This window comes from Diaphorina citri, unplaced genomic scaffold, assembly GCF_000475195.1.
Source record: "Diaphorina citri unplaced genomic scaffold, Diaci psyllid genome assembly version 1.1 scaffold25, whole genome shotgun sequence".
NCBI lineage: Eukaryota > Metazoa > Arthropoda > Insecta > Hemiptera > Psyllidae > Diaphorina > Diaphorina citri.
The window spans coordinates 24212-44518 of NW_007377463.1; the positions used below are offsets into that span (position 1 = coordinate 24212).

Consider the following 20307-nt stretch of genomic DNA (forward strand, 5'->3'; position numbering starts at 1 on the left):
GAGGCAGTCCCACTATAGCCCATAGCACAACGAGCTTGCACTATGCACTATCTTGACAGATAGTGCAATCCCACTATCTAGACAGTTTGCAGTCCCACTTTATTTTTTATTTCTTTTTTCTTTTTTTTTTTATAATTAAGCAAGGTCTACTTTATTAATCATGTATTGTACAATGTTAAACCCATAAAATACACGAGACCTTGTTTAGACTGCTGGGGTAAAGGGACTTTTTAGTCTCATTCGAGCAGGATAAACAAGGTATATTCTATTCTATTCTATTCTATTATTTGAGCTCACCTGGGTCAATTTCAAATATCAGAAAATAACCAAGTTTTTTACACTTCTTGTCCTATAGGAAGGAGAGTAATATTTTCTTTCTTTTAATTTTTTTTAATATGAGTTACAAATTGGAAAGCCATGCTTTTTAGTATGCTACAAAGGGGTCATGCAGAGCTAAGGACGATGGTTGCGAATTGTGGTGTAGGAAGTGCCTGAATGGATATATTGGGTTCACAAATCCCAATGGGATAAGATAACTATCACAAATACTCCATAGCCACAGCATACCTATCTAAATCAAAAGTTTCTAAAAACACACATTGCTGAATCATTTTTTCTAGACAAAATATCCGATAACCAAACGAAGACATTCAATAGCAAGTCGAACCTACAAAGCCAAACAACACCGAAAGTTTTTCCACACCGTTTCGTCCAATGTACGGACAGAAAAGACATTAAAGTGTGTGCATAGCGCCGCGATACAACTAAAATCGATATATTTTTTTTCGTTTCAGAGAAATGTGTGTTCCTTGTGAGAGTTTTCAATTCTCTATTTGTATCAGAGAAAATAGCACGCTGTGCATAATATAGGTATTAGGTACCGTGTCCAAACATAATTATAATTTATGTATGTTAGAATTAGTTTGCTACCCTATAAGGCTTATAGGGTATAGTATAAGCTGTGTTCACACATAGTTGACCTCGTCGATCGACGGGGTGAAGAGGTGAATCTATGTTGTCGAGGCAGTGTACGATTTCAGTCACAGACTCTACTTGAACGCACACACAAATAACTCTATAACTCTAATAGACAAGTTGGATAGGTATCTTAATTCCTTGATTTGCGACTACACAAAAACCCCTAACTTGTCTAAGAAATGGTCTACAGCTTTACTTAATATGTAGATATTGTAGATACTAAGGACTTTCTACATACAATAAATACTTGAAACATGGATAGCTCTATGTACAACATACCTGATCAATAATCTGTGTCCATCAACACATGAGAAATGTATGCAAAACACAAAATAAAGTAGAAAACAAAAGTGCTCTGTGCTGTAATCTGTGCAACATTCACTGTTTCGTATGTTCACTCAAGAGTTGAAGAAAGGGAACATTGTGACTTGTTGAGGGCGTGATTAGTAAGGGATTTCGGGGGTGATCGCACAACTCTTTTGAAAATACATATTTAGTTCATGAAAATCGTGGTTATAGTGATTGTTTGCCTGAAGTATAAAAATCATTCCCCCACGAAAAAGATCCCTAAATACTACCTCACAATATTGTTGTAAAACTTGATTTCAAACTGTCATTCTCGAATTTTGAGTGAGATAGTTTGAATAACTGGTATACCTAATTAATGTGTCCTTATGAAACCTCTGTTGTATGTACCTATAGTGGTGGGTAAAACTCAAAACATACCTACCTACTATTTAAGCCCCTGATTTTGGGATTTCAAAAATGATTTTAGTGTGTGTGCACATTCTCTAGCTAACATTGATTTGGTTGGTTTGGTTTTATGCAACGATCATGCATCCATAAAGCCCATTTACTGTAATCAACAGGAAGGTACCTTAATAAAGTACTAATTATGTCATCATCTTCTTCTTCTTCTTCTTCTTCTTCTTCTTCTTCTTCTTCTTCTTTTTTTTCTTCGTCTTTTCCCGTGTACAGACGGGGTCGGCGTTTTTCGTCTGCCTCTCAATTAGCCCTATCTAGGGTGCTACTTATGTGTCTATATATATTCTTTCCATAGGGTAATATCCCTAGTAATCCCTTGGAAACTTCAGTGACAACATCACGAATTTCATTTTTTTCTTTTTTTGTTGAAGGTTCAAAATTTTCAAAACTTCCATTGTGATTGATTACGTCAAAATGTTAATGTAAAAGTTACTCACAAATTAGATGATTGAAAAGTTAAGGCTGAGTTTATCATTTCTCCACTGGCAGTTTGTAATTTTTTAGACAGATTATTTGAGCTCACCTGGGTCAATTTCAAATATCAGAAAATAACCAAGTTTTTTAGACTTCTTGTCCTATGGGGAGGAGAGTAATATTTTCTTTCTTTTAATTTTTTTTAATACCAATGAGTTACAAATTAGAAAGCCATGCTTTTTAGTAGGTATGCTACAAAGGGGTCATGCAGAGCTAAGGACGATGGTTGCGAATTGTGGTGTAGGAGGTGTCTGAATGGATATATTGGGTTCACAAATCCCAATGGGATAAGATATAACTATCACAAAATATACTCCATAGCCACAGCATACCTATCTAAATCAAAAGTTTCTAAAAACACACAATGCTGAATCATTTTTTCTAGACAAAATATCCGATAACCAAACGAAGACATTCAATAGCAAGTCGAACCTACAAAGCCAAACAACACCGAGTAGCAACTTACCTTTTGAATAATTGTCTATTGAACACTCACTTAGCATTGTAGATATATCTACACACTTTATGAAATGCGTACTCCAGAACACTCCACAAAAACTACGAAATTCCACACCTAATGTGTAAATCACAGACTCTACTTGAACGCACATACAAATAACTCTAATAGACAAGCTGGATAGATATCTTAATTCCTTGATTTGCGACTATACAAACACCCCTAACTTGTCTAAGAAATGGTCTACACCTACACTTCTACAGCTTTACTTGATATGTAAATATTGTAGATACTAAGGACTTTCTACATACAGAAACATGGATAGCTCTATGTACAACATACCTGATCAATAATCTGTGTCCATCAAGACATGAGAAATGTATGCAAAACACAAAATAAAGTAGAAAACAAAAGTGCTCTGTGCCGTAATCTGTGCAACATTTACTGTTTTGTATGTTGAGTTGAAGTTGAAGAAAGGGAACATTGTGACTTGTTGAGGGCGTGATTAGTAAGGGATTTCGGGGGTGATCGCACAACTCTTTTGGAAATACATATTTCGTTCATGAAAATCGTGGTTATAGTGATTGTTTGCCTGGAGTATAAAAATCATTCCCCCACGAAAAAGATCCCTAAATACTACCTCACATTATTGTTGTAAAACTTGATTTCAAACTGTCATTCTCGAATTTTGAGTGAGATATTTTGAATAACTGGTATAATTAATGTGTCCTTATGAAACCTCTGTTGTATGTATCTATAGTGGTGGGTAAAACTCAAAACATACCTACTATTCAAGCCCCTGATTTTGGGATTTCAAAAATGATTTTAGTGTGTGTGCTTTAGAATAGCAAGTTTATGCATTGATTAGAGACTTTATTGTTAAATAGGCAAATTATTTTTCTGAAGAGCAGGAAAATATTGCATTGCCTTATTAATTGAAAAAAAAAGGTAAAAGCTTATGAACTCCAACATCCCTTGTTTTAGGAACAAGCCCCTGAGGTAAACTAGAGGTATATATTTTTATACAAGTTTTGTTATGGGCGTGGGCCATACATGGACCAAGGTGACAGGTAAAAGGTAGCTACTCCCAGATATCAGGCCCGCAAGGCCCGCGGGGTACTAGAGGGCTTGCGGGACTATAGCGGGCTTGTGGGTACTACAGCGGGCTTGCGGGTACTATAGCGGGCTCCCGGGTACTAAAGCGGGGTCCCTTGTACTAGCGGTTTGTGGGGAGTAGAGGACTCCCGGATACTAGAGGGCTCTTAGGCCACTAAAGGACTCGTGGGCAGTCGTGGGTACCAGAAGGCTCCGGGGTACGATAGAGGACTCGCTAATACTAGAGGGCCGCGGGTAAAGCGCTGCTAAAAGTTACTCTTTAGCTCTATTTGAGGGTAAAGCCACTCTTTATTAGTCCTACTCGATCAGTATAGAAATATTTGGTACTTTTGTCCTTTGTACCCTGTATTATCAGCCCTAGGACGGGACGCTAGGACCCTGTTGATTTTAATAATGAAATTGACCATGCTTGGGTATAATTAGGGAACAGAAATAAAACTAGGGTAGGTATTTAATTACCTTAACTTTCACGCTATTGGGCAGATAAGTAGGTACTTATTAATTTATGATGTATACCTGTTGTCCGGTGGGTTTTCATACCCATCAAGTTTATCCATCAATATTAGGTATACTGCTGGATTTTAGAGTGTCCCAGCAGTAAAAAAAAAGACTCTTGTTAGGGGTCAGGGAAAATAGGCTAGATATCTCTGTCTTTTCATCTCAATTTTTTCCACCCATTTGCCTACTCTCTCATTACAATAATAGTAATCTTTCTCATTTCTCTCCTTCTCTCCCCCCCTCTCTCTCTCTCTTTCCCAGCTCTTATATTGCTGTCTTTATTTCTCCCTCTTTCTCTCTGTTTTCTTTTATGTGCTGATTTTGGCACTTTCATGAGTTTTTTTTATGATGCTATTCCTCACCAATTTCTTTACTATATCATTCTCTTTTCTTCTTACCCTTATTCCTCTCTCTTTCTTCAAACCTCCTCTGTTTTTTCAGTGTTATCTCCCCCACCCTATGCTCTCTTTTTTCTCTCCATTATTATTTTTCATATTTTTCTTCTGTCTTGAACCGCTAAGTATTTAGGTCACATCCGGATGTTTCAGTTATAATAACTTTTGCTCTTTACCATTTGTACACATAATATGTACATAAGTTGTTATCTATGTATCCACAATAAGTACAGACCATGGAAGAAACAGTATTTTGGTCGTTATATTTGTGCATATAAAAATTCTCATCCATATCATGAAAAAACAAGCTCTTCAAGTTTTATTTTCAAAATAAAAACAACATAAAAGTAAATAAAAATAAAAACTCAAAACTACGGCCAAAGGGACTCCACAGTAGTAATGGTAAGAATGATTAGCATCAGCTGTTTTGAAATGGAGCCAAAACTTACTACGTCATAGAAAATGAATGACTGCACGTACATTAGGAGGAAAAAATGTGGCGGATCGCTTGACCGAACGAAGTGATTTAGAAGTTTTAATTAGACAAATTTGGATTTACCTAGTTTTATCTGTTTCTCTTTATTCCGTAATAAAATAATTGTTGCATGGTTATCGCTTGGTCTTCTTCTTTATCCTCGCCTTTTCCCGTGTACAGACGGGGTCGTCGTTTTTCGCCAGCCTCTCAATCAGCCCTTACTAACTAGGGTGATTGCTTTGGGCTGACATCTGGTTTTGGAAACAAATTTTACGAGTGGATGCCCTTCGCACTCAAAACACAAAAGAAAATTCGCTACATATTTAGTTTTTGGGTCTTCCGAGGCCCAATTCTTCTTCTTCTATTAATATCGTGTCCGCTGTCAAACGTTGCCAATCATGTTGCTGATTTTTTTCTCGATCTCCGAGGCCCATTAAGGGCTCTTTTCTGGATAAAATTTCGTTCTTATGAGACCGATCCTGACTCTCTGAGGAAATTCAAGTTTTTCCACAACGTTTCGTCCAATGTACGGACAGAAAAGACATTAAAGTGTGTGCATAGCGCCGCGATACAACTAAAATCGATATCATTTTTTCCGTTTCAGAGAAAATAAATGTGTGTTCCTTGTGAGAGTTTTCAATTCTCTATTTGTATCATAGAAAATAGCACGCTGTGCATAATATAGGTACCGTGTCCAAACAAGTTTTTCTACACCGTTTCGTCCAATGTACGGACAGAAAAGACATTAAAGTGTGTGCATAGCGCCGCGATACAACTAAAATCGATATTATTTTTTTCGTTTCAGAGAAATGTGTGTTCCTTGTGAGAGTTTTCAATTCTCTATTTGTATCATAGAAAATAGCACGCTGTGCATAATATAGGTACCGTGTCCAAACATAATTATAATTTATGTATGTTAGAATTATTTTGCTATCATATAAGCTGTGTTCACACATAGTTGACCTCGTCGATCGACGGGGTGAAGAGGTGAATCTATGTTGTCGAGGCAGTGTACGGTTTCTGTATTATAATTTATGTATGTTAGAATTATTTTGCTATCCTATAAGCTGTGTTCACACATAGTTGACCTTGTCGATCGACGGGGTGAAGAGGTGAATCTATGTTGTCGAGGCAGTGTACGGTTTCTGTAGATCGATGGTCGATCGACTATGTGTTAACAGTGGACACAGCTATAGACTGACAACATGAGTAGCTTAATCAGGTAACATAATTTCGGTTCAGAAACGAAATTGCTTGGTCCGATTTTTGAAATGTTGACTGATTTCAAAGTTCAAAGTCCCGATACAGAAGTTTCTCAATTTGGTCTTTCAACAGGGACAGACCGCTGCATGCGGGCGCAATATTTGTTTAACTTTCAGGTCTAAACGAGTGAAATTTGCGCAAATATCGCGTACGTTTTGTCGAAAGGCCAAGTTCGAAGACCAAGCTGATAAGTTTTGATTGATTTCAATAGTTTAAAGTCCCGATACAGAAGTTTCTCAATTTGGTCTTTCAACAGGGACAGACCGCTGCATGCGGGCGCAATATTCGCTTAACTTTCAGGTCTAAACGAGTGAAATTTGCGCAAATATCGCGTACGTTTTGTCGAAAGGCCAAGTTCGAAGACCAAGCTGATAAGTCATAGCTTCTGTAGTTGTGTACGGGGATTTATGGCTACATGGGTTGGGGCCTGTCAACATTTTGAGTGACGTAATGACGTGATAATATACTTTATAGTGTGTTCTGAGTTTAACCAACTAAGTTAACTAGGCTGGCCCCCCCGGCCCTAATCATCAGATTTATCTAGGTGTATTAACGTGGGAACGGTATTTGATACAACCATTTAACACCGCTTAACATTATAACGCAATACAGTTAAAATTCCTTTCAAGTTTTAGTTTTCCCATCTATGGCACAAGATCTGCTTATACGGATGGGTCTACCATTTATAACAATTCAGTATGTTCTGAAAGTTATGTTGAACAAATAATAATAATAATAATAGTGCTTATTTATACTGCTCGCATAGGACTGTAAAGTCCCTTTACTCCAGCAGTAGGCTACTGCTTATCTCAAAACTACGGCCAAAGGGACTTCACAGTAGTAATGGTAAGAATGATTATCATCAGCTGTTTTGAAATGGAGCCAAAACTTACTACGTCATAGAAAATGAATGACTGCACGTACATTGGGAGGAAAAATTGTGGCGGATCACTTGACCGAACGAAGTTTTAATTAGACAAATTTGGATTTACCTAGTTTTATCTGTTTCTCTTTATTCCGTAATAAAATAATTGTTGCATGGTTATCGCTAGTGTATGATTAATTGGAGAGCATTAAGCAGGAAAGAACCATCCGTAAGGGAAATCTCTTTATGGATGGTTCTTTTCTGCTTATTTAGAGAGAGAGAGAGAGAGAGAGAGAGAGAGAGAGAGAGAGAGAGAGAGAGAGAGAGAGAGAGAGAGAGAGAAAGTCATAGCGTCTGTAGTTGTGTACGGGGATTTATGCCTACATGGGTTGGGGCCTGTCAACATTTTGAGTGACGTAATGACGTGATAATATACTTTATAGTGTGTTCTGAGTATACTGCCGCGATAATTATTTCGTGATTTTCGTGATTGATGTCTGAGATTTTGGAGGGCGTAGGGGGTGCTTTGAGGAATTCTTGGGGGTTTTAATGAAGTCTTGGGGGTTTCAGGTGGTGTGAGGAACATAGTTGGAGGGAGCAAGAGCCTATTCTTGCGTTGATATAGGCTGGAACAATTGACCCAGACCATGTTCCCTCTATTTTTAGGACCTCCTGTTTTTACCTCACCGAAAGAAGGATTTCCTGCTGGTTAATTCTGGCTGGACTAAGCTTCCCGCGGCTTATTGAGGAGCTGGTTGAAAATCCAGCAAAAAAGGGAAGATTTTTCCTTCCCTTCAAGACTCTTCCTTCCCTTTTAAGGAGAAGAGGGAGGGGAGAGGGGAAGGAACTCATGGTTGGACCTTCAGGCTCGGACTCATATAATCGAGACCAAGGCAACTCGTTTTTTATCCGGGCCTGATTGGTTTCAATGTTATCCTATTTTTTCCTTCTCCTCCTCCTCCTCTTTCCTCTTCTTCTTCTTCTTCTTCCTCCTTACACTTTCGACGACTATTATGATGGATGATAACAGTGGATAACCTTTGAAAGTTTTCGAACTTTCGTTTTTACTTTTTTTCCCCGAACAACAAAGGGCGGAAAGGTGAAAGGAAAACGAAAAGTAAGGAAAGGAAAAAAAGAGGAAAAGTAAAGAAATCTATCGAGAATGACATTACAAAGCATGAGAAAGAGAGAGATAGAGGAGGGGAAAGGAAGAGGGAGAGAGAGAGAGAGAGTAGTAGGAGGATGATGGGTATTGAAAGGAAGAGAAAGAAAAAAAAAAAGAGTAGGTAAATTTAAAAAGAAGAGAGAGAAAGAGAGAGAGGAGGAGAAAGAGTAAAGATAGGTAGAGGAAGAGGAAGAGAGAGAGAGAGAGAGAGGGAGAGTAGGAGGATGATGGGTATTGAAAGGAAGAGAAAAAAAAAGAGTAGGTAAATTTAAAAAGGAGAGAGAGAAGGGGAGAGAGAGAGAGAGAGAGAGAGAGAGAGAAAGTGCAGGTTATTCAAGAGTGTGTCTGAGTATGATACTTCAAAATTGATAGGTAAACCGGGACACCAGCTTGGGGATAAGGAAGTATGGCTGTCAAAAGGGTACTACATGAAGTAAGGGAATGGGTTATAGCGGCACTGCGGTGCGGCGAAGGGAATAGGGATTGAAAAGGGGCACAAGGGACTGCTTGGGGACCTGAGTGGGGACGGAATGGGGACCTAAGCTGGGGACGGAAAGGGGACATGAGCGGGGACGGAGTGGGGGCCTGAGCGGGGACGGAACAGGGACGGTGTGTGAAAGATAATAATAACAATAATGAACGTGAAAAAAAGTTTTTCATACATTCGAGTGGGTAGTCGAGGAAATTACAAATAATATTACAGAACGTACAAACGTACAAAATTTAAATAAATAAATTAAAAACATCTAAAAGGCATTGAAGCAAATCAAATTATAAAATATAAATCTGCCAGAACGGAAAAGACCTACTCAATATTTTTACCTACCAGGATTAGGTAAAAGTACCTAGGTACCTACTTTACAAAAATCAACCGCAATAGGTAGGTACCTCACTACCGACTTATTTCAGAAAAAGTTAAAACCTAGGTAGGTACTTTAGGTAGTAAAAAAAAACCTTATTTATTTTCTTGCACATTGCATAACTACTATAAGTTAGGCGGCCATAGGAATTATGTTTATTGATTTTGACAAAATGGCCTAAGAACCAAGCCATAGGTACTGTCGGTTTATTGATTTGAATCGTTTAGATAATTTAAAATTTAAATCATATTATAATATCTTTGCTCTTTTCCTGGATGCCTGTCTGGGTGCCTGGACATTGCAGTAAAATATTTAATAAAAATCTCTAATTAAATATCTATAAATAAAGATCTAGGACAACTAGTAAGAGAGCGACTAGTTAATATTATTTTTATATTATTTAGGTAGGTATAGGCGTAATCTTTTTTCAGTAGCCATTTGAAAGAGAAACGAAATGGTATTTACTGGTATATTCTCCTTTCAAAGTTGATCTACAACTCATTGACTTACGAGTCAGGTAGATCACTAGCATTATCTTCATGTCCTGGAACATCGACATGGATGAACACAGATCTATCCTTGATCTCCTGCATGCAGGCTAGGTTCACGAACGTCTGAATGGAGTTGTCTGGAAAATGGAAAACAGTTTAAGGTGAGTCCACACATGAAACAGTCCGTTTTAAGGTGTGTCCACACATAGTCGACGGGGCATCGATCGACTGAACCGTCCACACCGTCAAAATGTAGAGCCGTCTTTTTATGATAAGTATTAAGATATTATCTAAATTAAAATAACCAATATAGGATACGTGCTTTTTTTTAAAGAGGTTTGACAGAGGGAACTGTAACTGCCATGGTCTTATCGTCCCGAAATCGAAGAGAGAAGGAAGAAAAGAAAAAAACGTCAAAATGTAGAGCCGTCTTTTTATCATAAGTATTAAGGTATTATCTAAATTAAAATAACCAATATACCTAGGATAGTTGATTTTTTTTAAGAGGTTTGACAGAGGGAACTGTAACTGCCATGGTCTTATCGTCCGGAAATCGAAGAGAGAAGGAAGACAGGATAGGAGAAAGCCAGCCGTTCCGAGGACGAACATTATCCCATCAGGATAAAAGCAGTGTCACAGAAGTGAGGAGGCCTTGACCTTTGCAGAACAGCAGAATGCTTTGCGCCATTTTCCCCGGCTGTAACACGGACAAAAGAAAAAAACGTCAAAATATTTTTGGGGGAAACATGGTTTTACTTTGATTCTTGGAATTCGGACAAACCTAAAGGTTCTAAATTCACCTCAAATTCTAAACGAAAAGGAATGAATGCTCGTGGTAAGCATAGATGCTCGTCACAAATGTCGTGACAAGTAAATACACTGCGATAAATTTTATGACTTGATTTGGACTCCACCAACCTCCAGATTCAAAGTCCACCGTACTAACGATTGTCCCATTTCCGTAAAAGTGTCAAAGTAATTTTCATTCTAAACTGTAATTTCTCAAAGCTTACTTTGACCCACAGCACCTAAATGAGAAGTATTTGTCTCGCCCCTAATTATACGATCTTGGCCAGCCTAGTTAGCTTGGTTGGTAGCTCGTCTGCCTTGTAAGCACTAGGCCGCGTGGGGGATTTGATCCCGAACAGATAGTGAGTTACATTGTCCGATTATTATGATTAAATTAATCAAAGACAGTCTGAAACAGAAAAATAATACTTACGGCCTCAGTGAGTACATCTCCTGCTCGTTCTATTTTCAACAGTGTACATTTGTTCTTGCAAAGGTCTCGGTGTAACTTCTATTTCCTGAAAGTCTCTTTAAGGTATTAGGTGTAGGTACATCATATCTGTGATGCCGATTTTCTCTTCAGGCTAACTTGAATTTAGTTCCAACTCTTAACAGCTATCCTAGATTTCCATTACCGATATTTTCTTTTTCAAAATCCTTCATGCTCCAAACTATACCCTTCCATTGTCCAAGTAAGCTGTTCCATTAATTCAACAAGAGCTGTCCGATGTATCACTCGATTAAAAACCTTTCAATCACCATTATACCTACATACCTTTGAAAGACCTGTAGCCTAAAATCCAAAAGCTATCAGCAAGAAGGAAAATTAGATAATAGCACTTAATAGACAGACTTTTTAATTTCGCCTAAAATGTGTTACATTGGAAAAATTCTTGTTCCGTCAAAAATTTTCCCGAACAATACTTGCGTGGAAATTTTCGGGCGCCTGCGTGGGGGAAAACAAGAGAAAATCTTGGAGTTTCCTCTCACTAACTTTCGTTTTTTGTTGTTCGATTTCTATTTTCAAATTGCTCCTCTATGTCAGTAATGTTTGGGTGAGATTTCCACACTCACCTGTCCAGCTTTTGTTATTTTCTAAACACTATGGTAGTAGCTAATCGGAAAATTTTACGAAACAAAGATGAGGTTTTGTCCATTAATATGATTTCATCTAATAGTCATATTTTCTGCTTATAGGTCCTTATTTACCAAGCTCCTAATCCGAGGATACATTTCTTCGACTCAACGAGAAATCTTTCACAGATACCTACCTATTTCCTGAAAGTCTCTTTAAGGTATTAGGTGTAGGTACATGTCTGTGATGCCGATTTTCTCTTCAGGCTAACTTGAGTTTAGTTCCAAATCTTAACAGCTATCCTAGATTTCCATTACCGATATTTTCTATTTCAAAATCCTTCATGCTCCAAACTAGACCCTTCCATTGTCCAATTAAGCAGTTCCATTAATTCAACAAGAGCTGTCCGATGTATCACTCGATTAAAAAACTTTCAATCACCATTATACCTACATACCTTTGAAAGACCTGTAGCCTAAAATCCAAAAGCTATCAGTGCTAGTAATGGCGTAGGTTGCGTAGGTATATTAAGTTTTGATGAGAAGGTAAATATTGGGAAAATCATGTTGAAGAAAAATAACACTCCGTCAGGCATTGAAACAGAGGGGCTAGCCTAGCTAGTTTGGAGGGTAGTGCATCGGGGGCCAGGCTGGCTAGTTTGGAGCGTGTCTGCCTTGTAAGAGCTAGGCTGAGATACCCGCCCTGGGCAAATTTTATCCTAAACAGATAATGATAATAGTGCTCATTTATACTGCTCGGATAGGACTGAAAAGTCCCTTTACTTCATAAGGTTCGTTCTCGGAACAACAAGCTGTATTACTTCTCTCTCTCTTTTCGATAGGAGAGTGTTAGGTATCAAAACTTTGACAAAATCTAATTAGCTTTGCTACACAATGTTTAATTATCATACTCCCTAAATAAATAGCGTACGATGAGGAAGAATGATTAAAAAAGGAGGATAGCTTAAAAAAGAGAAGGAGGGAGGGAGGGAGGGAGAGAGAGAGAGAGAGAGAGAGAGAGAGAGAGAGAGAGAGAGAGAGAGAGAGAGAGAGTGTTTTCAGTTAGGTATTATCTTGCGTAATGTTGAATGGCACACGATTATTCAATCAATCAATCAGGTATACCTAACTTTATAATTTTCATTGTTGTTGTTTATTTAATTGTCAGTGACCTTCACAGCTATTTTCTTTCTCTCTCGATTTTATTTTTTCGCTTAGGAAAAAAAGAAACAGCTGTCATAAATGTGCTGTTTTTTCATAGCATGGTCATTCTGATATAATGTCACTATTGTCAGTCATCCTGACAGAATATTTCTAATAGAGAGCCTTATCTGTTCACAAAAATATTAGGAGGTACCTATAGGTATTAGAGGTAAATAAAACCATGCTCACACAGACTACTTCGTTTATCGGAAAAACTCTACTATTCTGTAATACAGGTACTCATAGAAAGCAAAGGATAAGGACTAAAGGATCAAATCCTCTAAGGAAAATAAAATAAACAGCACAATATAGGTACTTACGATATAAATTATAGGTATTAGAGGTAAATAAAACCATGCTAACACAGACAACTTCGTTTATCGGAAAACTCTACTATTCTGTAATACAGGTACTCCTAGAAAGCAAAGGATAAAGACTAAAGGAAAAAGGATCAAATCCTCTAAGGAAAATAAAATAAACAGCACAATATAGGTACTTACGATATAAATTATTTCTCCTCTTCTCCTTTGCATTACGAAACTGTGATTGAAACTATTGTTTATTTTAATTGATGAAGTGTTTTCAATTATTATCTTGCGTAATGTTGAATGGCACACGATTATTCAATCAATCAATCAATCAATCAATCAAAGAGGTATAACTTTATAATTTTCATTGTTGTTGTTTATTTAATTGTCAGTGACCTTCACAGCTATTTTCTCTCTCTCTATTTTATTTTTTTGCTTAGGAAAAAAAGAAACAGCTGTCATAAATGTGCTGTTTTTTCATAGCATGGTCATTCTGATATAATGTCACTATTGTCAGTCATCGGGTAGATGCATTTAGGTGCTTAGGTCATCGGAGGTATATTAATCTCCCGTTTTCAGTCTCTCTGTGTGCCTATGGACCCCAAAACTTCAAATTTTGTTACCTTTGTAGGTACTTGGATAGCGTTTTTAGAGCGAAATTTCAAGAATATTGGCCGGAGAAGGGTAGGGTGTTGTCATTTTAACATGAAGAACATCACATCTGTTTCATTTTTGGCAACGTCGCAATATAATTGACTAAAAAACGGGCAACATATATGAGTCTATCTATCTATACCAGGGGTTCTTAACCTTTTAGAATTGGCGGACCACTATTGATAAACCAAAAATCTCGCGGACCACTTGAGATTATGTATGTATATGCAATCAATTGTACATTGTACACGCTATGTGACAATGGGTATGTATTAGAGGACCTATATCTACCTTCTACCTGTAGGAAAAGAGATAGAAAATGAGAAAAATTAACATAATTATTTATTATTTTTTTTTATGACTTTTTCCTTACTCACCTCTCGCGGACCACCTAGCTACAAATTTCATTTTCATTGCGCTGACATTGAATTGGCAAAGATGGCCATGCGAGACGTAGCAAATTGGGAGATATTTATGATTGTTTTTTCATTATTTTGTTTGTACAAAATTTACATCTCTCTCTCCCCTCTCATCATCTTTCCTCTTCTTCCTTCTCCTCTCCCTCTTCTTTCCCTGTTATATTCTTCTTCCTCCTCCCCTTCCTTTCCTTCCTCTTAATTATATGGCTAGTCCCTAATCCCAACCCGGCGTTAAAGGTACCTATTACGATTTTTGAAAAATTTCGCCTTTCTAAATTAAAAAAAAAAAAAAAAAAAAAAAACATGTGTGCACCCCGCGATAATGATTGGGCGCTCGTCCAAAATTTTACGAGCAAGTGCGAGCGAAAAAAACAAAATTTTGTTTTCGAAAAACATCGGGAGCTTGTTTTTCGTTTTCCCTGTGCATTGGAATAAGGGCGAGTCCCACATAACAGGAGAGGTCCTACTCAAATCTAGAAAAATCTTAATCTTGAATATTGTTTGTGGTGAAACAGAGAGCCTCTTCACAATTTTCAGTCCTTTACAGTATCTCCTCCTACTTCAATTAATTAATTAATTTTATTATTACTTTGGTTCTGGTAATGCCAACACTAGTCTTTACTAAGTAGCTGATAATAATGATCAACTAGGCACTACCCTGTAATATCTACACTCGTGCAACCAGCAATCCATTAATTTGAAACATATCAAACATATTCAAAACCGCATCTCTCAACGTCCAACAAATCGAGAGTAGAATGAGAGAGAGAGAGAGAGAGAGAAAATGAGAGGGAGAAAGAGAGAGAGGGAATGTCCAGATTTCGACGTCATGTCAAATCCCTTGCCAAATTACATAGGTACACCTATGTAAAGCTCGTACACTAATACCTATTAAATTGGTTATTTTGTACAGCTTCCCCCCCTCTCTCTCAGTGCCCGTTTTCTCTTCGCTCCAACTTTCTCTCCCACATAATCCCTCCTCTCTCTCTCTCTCTCTCAGTAACGGAAAAGAAGAGAAATCCTTTTCCCTTACTCTCTTTCTTGGGTGCAATAGTCCTACATACTGGACTCCGCACACAGGAATTTCATCAGAAAAGACCCCCATTTCAATGTAATGTACTCTCTTTCTTCTTTTTCCTCTCTCTGCTTTCCCCCCTTTCTCTCAGTGCCCGTTTTCTCTTCGCTCCAACTTTCTCTCCCACATAATCCCTCCTCTCTCTTCCTCTCTCAGTAAGGGAAAAGGAGAGAAATCCTTACTGGACTCCGCACACAGGAATTTCATCAGAAAAGACCCCCATTTCAATGTAATGTACTCTCTTTCTTCTTTTTCCTCTCTCTGCTTTTCCCTTTCTCTCTTTTTTTCATCTCCTCTACTCTCCTCATAATCATCCCTCCTTTTTCCTGGCATTATTCTAATCTCTCAATTTACGGGGGTTTATGACGGGAATTTTACCCGATTGTCCGCTTTGATTATCTAAAGTGATCCATCGAAAACTGGTGCATTCAAGTTGAATGTACCAGTCTTCGTCAGCGGCATGGTAGCCAGATCTTGACGGATCACGGAAGAAACTTGCGATTGGGAGCTACTGGCTTTTCCCGGTCTAATGAAACGGGTAATCAGTGATTGTGATCACCCTCTCCGTTAGGCCAGGAAAAGCCAGTCTCACGCGATCGCAAGGTTTGCAAGTAATAGGTACTTCTGTGCTCCTTCAAGATCTGGCGCATTCAACCTACTAGGTATGCCGCTGACCAAGATGACAATGTAATAAATAAATCTGGTTTGAACATCACACAACTTTCTTTTACAAAATATCATAAATACAACCTACAATTTTACTATTCATAACAGCTGAAAACTGTCACTCTGAGAAACTTCCTTTTATGAAGTTACAAGATAGCAAGAGTAAGCTGTCATGCAAAGAAAGGAGCATAATCTAATAATCTCACATTACGTGGACAAGGGGACATGAGAAAACTTCCATGAATATTTCATACGAACTAGGTGAAAAAGGGTTCCAAATAAAGAGAGAGAGAGAGAGAGGGAGGGAGAGAAAAGGAAGTAATTTTTTAACGTCATATTTTTCCATCTCCTTGTATATTTCATCAGGTACCAAATCGAATAAAGAGGTTGAAAAAAAAAGAAAGAAAATGCAGAAATAAAAGAAAAATATTTCTTCGTTCTTTTTTCCACTTTCTCCCTCTCTGTTCCTCTTTTGGCGTTCTGGCTTTCATTTTCTTCAACTTTTTTTAATATCATACAATTTGCATGATTTGTAAGGTGCTTGAGGTAGGTATTCAACAGGGAAATAATACAATTCCCGTTATGAATTATTGCGAAATTGCTGCTAAAGTTTTTCATTATCTGCTTCTTTCTCTCTCTCTCTCTCTCTCTCTCTCTCTCTGTACGATAAGATCTTAGGCTAGCGGAAGAGTAACAGGGTATCTTGTAAATTTATTCAAAAAAAGCAATATCAATCAATCAATCAATCAATCAATCAATCAATCAATCAATCAATCAATCAATCAATCAATCAATCAATCAATCAATCAATCAATCAATCAATCAATCAATCAATCAATCAATCAATCAATCAATCAATCAATCAATCAATCAATCAATCAATCAATCAATCAATCAATCAATCAATCAATCAATCAATCAATCAATCAATCAATCAATCAATCAATCAATCAATCAATCAATCAATCAATCAATCAATCAATCAATCAATCAATCAATCAATCAATCAATCAATCAATCAATCAATCAATCAATCAATCAATCAATCAATCAATCAATCAATCAATCAATCAATCAATCAATCAATCAATCGATCATTCAATCATTAATTCGACCAATCAGTAAATCAATCAGTTCTTTTCCTTTGACGCCTCATATCAACTCTTCATCTGACTTTCTATCAAGTAGTCCGTCCTTAAAGTCGCACCACAAGGGTACTGAAAAATTAAATCATTTATCTTTTTCAGGACTTTATGTTAGGCGAAAAAACATCATAATTACCAAATTACCTACTGTTTTGGCCTCTATGAAAAACAAAATAAAACAGTCTTACATATTCTTTAAAGTTCATTGCAACGGTCGTTACAGTCTAATTAAAATAAAACGGTCTGAAAAGTTGAACTTACTTTTTTCGGCAGATGTGCTGTGTTGGATATGCTGGAGCGTCTTCTCTCCTGGAGGGTTCGTGGCTCATCATCTAGCAGCATCCTGACGGCTTGATATTCCAGACGTTCTTAGGGGGAAACCAGGAATCTCCAACTGACGCGACAAACGTTCACGAAATATGAAGCCAAAAGTGACGGATGAAAATGTCTAGAGGAAAATAACGGTCTTGATAATCCACAAAATCGAAGGAAACTTCACAGTTTTGATCCAAGTTTGCGTGAATTTTTATTTTTGAATGGGTATATTACAGGTAAAAAATTTGGTAAAATGATATACTTAATATCACTTTAAAATCTTTAAATTATTAGAAATATAAGGAGGATCAATCGGAATTTTAAAACGTTGGATAAGCAACGATCTTTTCTTGAAAATTTTGGTGGACGTCTCAGACGAACGAAAAAAATATAAAAACTTACACAGAACAAGAGTATAAATTGAACAGTGTCTAATGAACAGGTGTGGGGCGAAATTAATTGGAAACTTTGAAGCGTTCACTTGAACGGGAAGCTATTAACTGAGCTCGAAACAACGGAACCGCAACGACACGAATTGCGAAAAATTTCGTTTCACTTTGAGTCGACTTTGTTTATCGAGAATATTTCTCTAGGGACTAGGGATGTAAACAAGAATTGAAGGGGGCCTCGGCAGCGTCTGTAGCACAAGCAGACCTGAAGAATATTTCGTCTGAAAAAAATACAACAGCACACATAGGCGATGAGAAAAAAAAGGTAATTAACCGTGAAACAAGAGTAAGAAACATGGTAAACAAAAACAAAATTTAAATTAAGATACTTAAAGTGTAACTGAAGACGTTTTTGATAAATACAAAGGAGAAAACATGACTAGGTTTTGTAATGATCTCATTATAATTTTGACCCTGTTGGGTCTTCGTCACCCCTGGTGGTCCCCTTTTACTGGGGTTGACTCCCAAGTCTTGGAGTTAACAATAATAATTTAGGAAAATGGGAGGGAAAGAGAAGAAGGAGAAATGACGAAAGAGCGACATTAATAGGTTGAAAGCTTGTGTAAACATCTTGTGAGCTCTCGAAACATTGTTTCGAACTGCTGGGAACAAGACTTTACAAAACCCATCACTTGAACACATTACGAATGAGGCGAGAAAAGGGAGAGAGAGAGAGAGAGACGAGCTCTTCTGCCCATTTTCTTTATTTTTAGATCACTAAATGTGAGTTACGGAACTATGCCATCAGACGATAATACAAGCTAACGGGCTACCAATATAGCTTCTAGCATGTGCTCGAACTAAGTTTAGCAGGAGGTCAGGCTAAATGCAGATGGCCATCAAACCATCGCCATTATTTCTTGTACGTGGGGAGTTCATGACCATTCGGAGATTTTTGCGAATTCCTGAAATTCTTCGCGTGTACAGATTTTTCCTCACAAACCTTTTTGAAGAAAGCTTTTTTTTCGAAGAAGTTTGGCAGAGAGAACTGTAACTACTAAGGCCTTATCGTCCCGAGAAATTTTAGAGAGAAGGAAGACAGGATAGGAGAAAGCCAGCCGTTCCAGGAACGAACATTATCTCGTCAGGATGAAATCCGCCCCGGGCGGGAATCAAACCCACGGCCTAGCGCTTACAAGGCAGACGCGCTACCAACCAAGCTAACTAGGCTGACGGAGAAAGCTCAAAAAATAAATGTTATTCTAGGTGTCTTAATAGATAGTCTGATAAGACTCTGAAGTGTGAATTCATTTTTACTTTTTGTTACTTTTTTTTTGAAGATTGAATCTGGTGCGGTCAAATCGATGTCTGAGATTTTGGAGGGCGTAGGGGGTGCTTTGAGGAATTCTTGGGGGTTTTAATGAATTCTTGGGGGTTTCAGGTGGTGTGAGGAACATAGTTGGAGGGAGCAAGAGCCTATTCTTGCGTTGATATAGGCTGGAACAATTGACCCATTAAAATTCTTTAAAGTGAACTTAGATGAGTACCTACCCACCTAGCTATGTACCTTACCTATAGGTACAATGTACATGTATAAGAAGTTTTTTTTGTTTTGAGCAAGTGTCTTTTTATAAATTTGTAATTCAATTTTAAAATTATTATTGTACCAAATTAATACATAAGACCTTGTTTAGACTGCGGGAGTAAAGGGACTTTTCAGTCTCATTCTGGCAGTATAAGCAGGGTATATTCTATTCTATTCTATATCGAGAACCTATAATTAAGGATCTATCTTTCCTTCTTCTAATCCGATCATCTTCTGTCTCGGTGGTGTAACGGTCAAAAACCTTGTCTGGAAATCAGGAGGGTGTAGGTTCAATTATAGGCGAGGTATGGAAAAGTTTCCTAAACATTGTTCGAGAATTTGACCATAATAATGTTGGTATCTACATAACTACTTCGTCCGTAAAGTGACGAGCTGTAGGCATAGGTAAATAAGCACTATCATTATCTCCTTCAACGACCTTGTCAGGGTATGGAAATGTTGTCAAATTATGAGCCCACCAGGAAAAAAGCGATGAGAAAATGATTGATGGGAAAAATATGCTATAGTTACAGAATACATAATGCTAGATACAGAATATCAAGAAATTTTGAAAGATAAATGCCATATGTTGTGAAAAAGTTCGACAAAAGATTGAAAAGAAGGCAGAGGAGGGTGGGCAAATCTAGAAACTAGAAATCTAGGAACAAGTAGGACATCCCGATTTGAAAGCAGAGCAAAGGACTGGTATTATGGAAGATAAAGTCGAACAATACATTGTCAACAATGCTCATCAAGCATAACTACGTATAGTACGTAGATATCTACCTACTTATGTATATTTTAAGCATAAGAAAAACTTTTACGGTCAATTAGAAGTTCCACAACGTCCATCATACCTGATTGCTTGGAGAGGATGTCATCG

General features: G+C 37.5%; 1 protein-coding gene across 1 annotated transcript in view; it reads right to left on the bottom strand.

Moving 5' to 3' along the window:
* LOC113467745 overlaps positions 1 to 3025 on the bottom strand; it is a 4649-nt gene extending 1624 nt beyond the window's left edge. The window contains exon 1 of the mRNA XM_026824114.1: positions 3017 to 3025. The gene's annotated coding sequence lies outside the window, so the exon portion shown is untranslated. The remainder of the gene's footprint in view (positions 1 to 3016) is intronic.
* Positions 3026 to 20307: the final 17282 nt, after the last annotated feature.